Here is a 5676-nt window from a genome sequence, read left to right as displayed (position 1 = left end):
GCATTAGAAATTGAAACAGTAGGGTTTCTAAAGGTCAAATGCAGTGTTTAAAGCACTTTGAATTTCCTTCCGTATATTTTCATACATTGTGTGTATCTATGCTAATTGATTCTCAAGAGTTTTTATTTATGCAAGGAACAATGACCTGGATATATGGAATAGCAAAACATCTGTATTGAATTGTGAAGTGTGGTTAAGAATATGGGCTCTGGAGACTCTTAATGGCTGTGAGATCTTGGATGGGTTAACCTAACCTCTTAGTTTTCTCATCTGAAAAATGGGAAAATAGTTCCTCTCTTGTCAGGTTGTTATAAGTATTAGAAATCTTTACACAGATGATGCACTGAGCATGGTGGCAAGCACAATAAACTCTACAAAGTTGTTTGCTATTGATATTATTATTGCCATTAATATGTTTTTAGGCTTTAAGACTGATATTCCAGACTTATTACAGGTTATATTTTACATTCTTACATTTGTTTTACAATTTTCTCTGACTGTTATATTATTTTGCTATATTATATTCATATTATAAGTAATTTTATACTCCATTTGGAATATGGTAGATTATACATAAAAATGAAATAAATCCCCCACGAACAAAAATACAGAAAACAGTGGGTCAGAGCTTAGCATGGCACCTTGCACATGCAAAAGTGACCATGCTCAAATGGCGACATGGACTTCGGTCTAAAACACGTCAAGGCATATCACCAAAACTCTACAATAATATTATCTAAATGCACACAAGTAGGCATTAAAGAAACAGGAATCCTTTTTGCAAATCTTAGTTCTTTCCTGGATATTTAGGAATCTATACTAAGGGCAAACAGAATTTCTTATACTATTGCATTTAAACAAGACAAATGTCCATAGTGAAAGGAGCAATTTACTTTGGGTGGGGAGGTTAAAAAAAAAGGACAATTCTTAAATTTTACTATTGTCTCTCTTATTCATTTTATTCTATATTTTAGCTTAATTGTTGGCTTTAATGTATGCTTAAATATGGTGAAAAATAATTGGTTCAACTTGTATAATCTTAAAAATAAATTTATGGGACTTCATCAGACTAAAGAGCTTCTTCAAGGCAAGGGAAAACAGGATTGAAACAAAAAAACAGCCCACTAATTGGGAAAAATATTTACAAGTTACTTATCTGACAAAGGGTTAATCTCCATAATATATAAAGAACTCACACAGCTCAAAAACAAAAAATCAAACAATCCAATCAAAAAATGGGCAGGGGACATGAACAGACATTTCTCCACAGAAGATATAAGGATGGCCAATAGACACATGAAAAGATGCTCATCATCACTAAACATCAGGGAAATGCAAATCAAAACTACACTAAGATATCACCTTACACCTGTTAGAATGGCAAAAATATCCAAAACCAAGAGTGACAAACATTGGAGAGGTTGTGGAGAAAAAGGAACCCTCATACACTGCTGGTGGGAATGCAAACTGGTGCAGCCACTATCAAAAACAGTATGGCGATTTCTCAAAAAGTTGAAAATAGAAATACCTTATGACCCAGCCATCCCACTACTGGGTATCTATCCTAAGAACCTGAAATCAGCAATTCCAAGAGTCCCATGCACCCCTATGTTCATTGCAGCATTATTTACAATAGCCAAGACGTGGAACCAACCTAAGTGCCCAGCAACTGATGATTGGATAAAGAAGATGTGGTATATATATATATATATATACAATGGAATACTACTCAGCCATAAAAAAGGACAAAATCGTCCTATTCACAACAACATGGATGGACCTTGAGGGTATTATGTTAAGTGAAATAAGCCAGACAGAGAAAGACGAACTCTGTATGACTCCACTCATCGGTGGAAGTTAACATATAGACAAGGAGAACTGATCGGGGGTTACCAGGGGAAAAGGGCAGATGGGGAGAGGGCACAAAGGGTGAAGTGGTGTACCCACAACATGACTAACAATAATGTACAACTGAAATTTCACAGGGTTGTTAACTATCATAATCTTTATAAAAAATAATAAATAAATTTAAACATATGAACTAACGAGTGGTGTAACTAAAAGGATAAACCAGAACATTTTCCATCATGTGGAAGATTCTAAAACAACCATTTTAGTAAATAAGTCAAGCAGACAAAAAATAAAAGACTAAAAATAATATACAAGTTGATAAACATAATTAATAAGCTCGATTTACCAGACACAGGTAGAAATATGTGCAACAATCATATAACATATTTTTCTTAAGCACACACAAAATATTTTTATCAAAGTTACATGAACTAAGGTATAAAGCAAATTCTAAAGAATTAGTATAACAGGGACCATGGACTAGGATCATGAGACAATTCAGTTCCATATCAATAACGATGACAACAAAACTAAAATTGTCCTGTACAAGCTTGCAATAAATTCAACACCCCTTAATAACAGAAAAAAAAATGCCCATAAAATTAAACAAAAGGGAGTATCCAACTAAGGAAGCCAACCAATAAGCAATAGAAGAGAAAAAACCTAATGGCAAAATGTTAAAAACATTCTATTGAACGTCAGGAACAAGACAAGTATGCTTATTATATAAATATATAAATAATATATATACTCCATTACAAATATATTACTTATTGTATTGGAGTCCTAGCCATGACAAAAAAAGTCAAAACACAAAAACAAGATATCTAAGTATTGGAAAAGAAGAAATATAACTCTGATTATTTACAGTGATATGGTTGCTTACATAGAAAATCCTAAATATTCTACAAATAAAGTATCAGAATTAATATGAGAGTTTAAAATGAGACAAGTTATATAAAAATTGGCTGTATTTCTATACAGCAGCAACAAAGAGAAAATATTTAAGTGAAATATACAATGTAAATAGCATAACATTGTGAAATCGTCTAGGAATAAGAATCACGCTTAAGAAATGGTGTAAGATATATTTAAAGATCATTATAGAACTATATTGAAACCCATGCTCAAAACCTAAATGAAGGAGAGAAACACACCATATTCATGGCTATCATAAGTAGGTCAGTTTATTTCAAATTGATTTATAAATAAAATGTGATTTAATTAAAATTCTGACATTAGTTGTTTGGGACTTGTTCAGACTGATATAAAATTTATGTGGTAAAGCAAAGGGCTCAGAATATACAAAATATTCATGAAGAATGGCATATGGGAGAGACTTGCCTGCTAGATATGAAGGCTTGGTATAATGCTATAGTAATGCAGAGTAGATGCTATTGACGTAAGGATTAAAAGAGAGAAACTGAACAGAGGAGTGAGCATAGAAATATTTCTGCATAAGTATGAATACTTCATTTGTCACACAGGTGGTATTGCAGTTCAGTGAGAAAAAGATATAGTTTTCTTTAAACAGTGCTCTGATAACTGACTATACTTATTAAAAATAAACAAACAAAATATTTCACACCATAAACAAAAATTCAATTTCAGGTAAATTAAACACTTCCATGTGGAAAAAGAAAAAATATTCAGGAATTTTATTTAGCAATATACTTAAGGTCCTAGGAAATGCCTGGCACATAATTGATGCCCAAGAAATTACCTGAATAAATATGGGACTATATGAAACCAGAGTAAAGAATGATTTTATAAAACACTTGTGTCTATAATAAACCATAAAGAAAATGATTGATAAATTCTGATAACTTAAAGTAAAAATTTCTGTTCATCAAAAGACATCATTAAGGGCCCAGCCTGGTGGTGTAGTGGTTAAATTTACGTGCTCTGCTTTGGTGCCAAAGGGGTTCACAGGTTCTGATCCCGGGTGGGGATCTACACACCACTCATCAAGCCATGCTGTGGCAGAGTCCCACAGACAAAATAGAGGAAGATTGGCATAGATGTTAGTTCAGGGACAATCTTCCTCAAGCAAAAAGACGAGGATTGGCAATGGATGTTAGCTCAGAGCCAATCTTCCTTACTTACCAAAAAAACAAACAAAAAAGAAACCATTAAAAAGTATAAAAACAGGGGCTGGCCCTGTGGCCGAGTGGTTAAGTTCGCACGCTCTGCTGCAGGCAGCCCAGTGTTTCATTGGTCCGAATCCTGGGCGCGGACATGGCACTGCTCATCAAACCATGCTGAGGCAGCGTCCCACATGCCACAACTAGGACCCACAAGGAAGAATATACAACTATGTACTGGGGGGCTTTGGGGAGAAAAAGGAAAAAATAAAATCTTTAAAAAAAAGTATAAAAACATAAACTACAAACTGAGAGAAGATATTTGCATTGAATATAAATTAAAATATTAGTATTTTGAATATATAATAAACACAAATCAATAAGAAAATGACAAACAATTCAATTAGAATAAACAAAAGACATAAAGGAGCATTCTTGTGCAGAGACAATAGAAATCACTAGTAAACATACAAACAGCACGTAAGGCAATTGTATTAGTAATATTTTATTTTTTTTAAGCAGTAGGTGGAAGCATGGGTGTTTAAATTATCAATCATATTTCATTTATCCTCCATATAAACATCTAATGTAGATAGGTATAATTTTTTGCAGTCTGAGATATAATGAAAAAAATAAAATTAACAATGAAAAGCAATGTCTGGGTAGGAACTCTTTAAAAAGATAATAATTATGAGTTAATAATAACATTAAAAACAATGATAGCTAGGAGGGGATGTGGCCCGGAATACTGGGAGGATTGGGCCCGGGCAGCGGCAGGCAGGTGCTGGCGATGAGACCTCGCCTTGCTGCTCGCCTGCAGCGGAGCCTGCACGCGACGGCAGCTCGGCTCTCTGGCTCATTCTCGTCGTGGTGGGACAGGCGGGTCAAGGCGACCACACCTATGACATCTACTCACGGCTGCGTCATGGATGTGATTAATGACAGCGTCACCAGCCTAGTTACCGCGCAGCTGCCGTTCCTGCATCTGGAGAACGATAAGAAGCCCATCTACATGCACATCAACAGCCCTGGCAGCATGGTGATGTCGGGCCTGGCCATCTACCCCTAGATGCAGTACATCCTGAGCCCCACCTGCACGTGGTGCCTGGGCCAGGCCGCCAGCATGGACTCCCTCTTTTGCTGCCTGCACCCTGCACATGCTCCACTCGCTCTCCAACTCACGCACCTTGATCCGCCAGACCTCCGGGGTCGCCCTGGGCCAAGCCACGAACTTCGGCCTCCAGGCAGAGGAGATCATGGGACCGAAGAAGCAGCTCTACAACACCTAGGCCAAGCACACCAAGCAGAGCCAGTAGGTCACTGAGTCGGCCGTGGAGAGGGACTGCTCCATGAGCCCCTTGGAGGCCTAGAGTTGGGCATCTTAGGGTTCTGGTATACCCACCCCAGAACGGCAAGGACGAGCTTGAGCTGGTGCAGAGGGAGCCCGTGGTGGGGGCAGCCCCGGAACCTACCCCAGCAAGCGCCTGAGAGCCAGACCTCAGCTATTGGACGAAAGGGGAGGGGCCAGGTGCCCGCCGGACGCTGCCGCTGCAGCCCTGCTCACCCCTCACTGCTGAGCCTGGAGGAGCCCTTTGAGGAACTCTGGATTTGGGGGGTGCCTCTGAGGGCGGGTATCCTAGCTGAGACACTGTGCTTTTAAATTAAATCTTCGTAGTCTTTGCAAAAAAAAAAAAAACGATAGCTAAAATTTGAATGCTTCTTATTTATCTGACATTTGCCT

At 37.6% G+C, this 5676-nt stretch overlaps 1 pseudogene; it reads left to right on the top strand.

Moving 5' to 3' along the window:
• The first annotated feature begins 4725 nt into the window (after nt 1-4725).
• On the top strand, nt 4726-5423 carry LOC124236742 (ATP-dependent Clp protease proteolytic subunit, mitochondrial-like; annotated as a pseudogene).
• Nucleotides 5424-5676: the final 253 nt, after the last annotated feature.

Source organism: Equus quagga, chromosome 3 (genome assembly GCF_021613505.1).
Source record: "Equus quagga isolate Etosha38 chromosome 3, UCLA_HA_Equagga_1.0, whole genome shotgun sequence".
Classification (NCBI taxonomy): Eukaryota; Metazoa; Chordata; class Mammalia; order Perissodactyla; family Equidae; genus Equus; species Equus quagga.
Note: the sequence above shows the minus strand (reverse complement) of the source record. Positions and strands in the feature narration are given on the sequence as shown.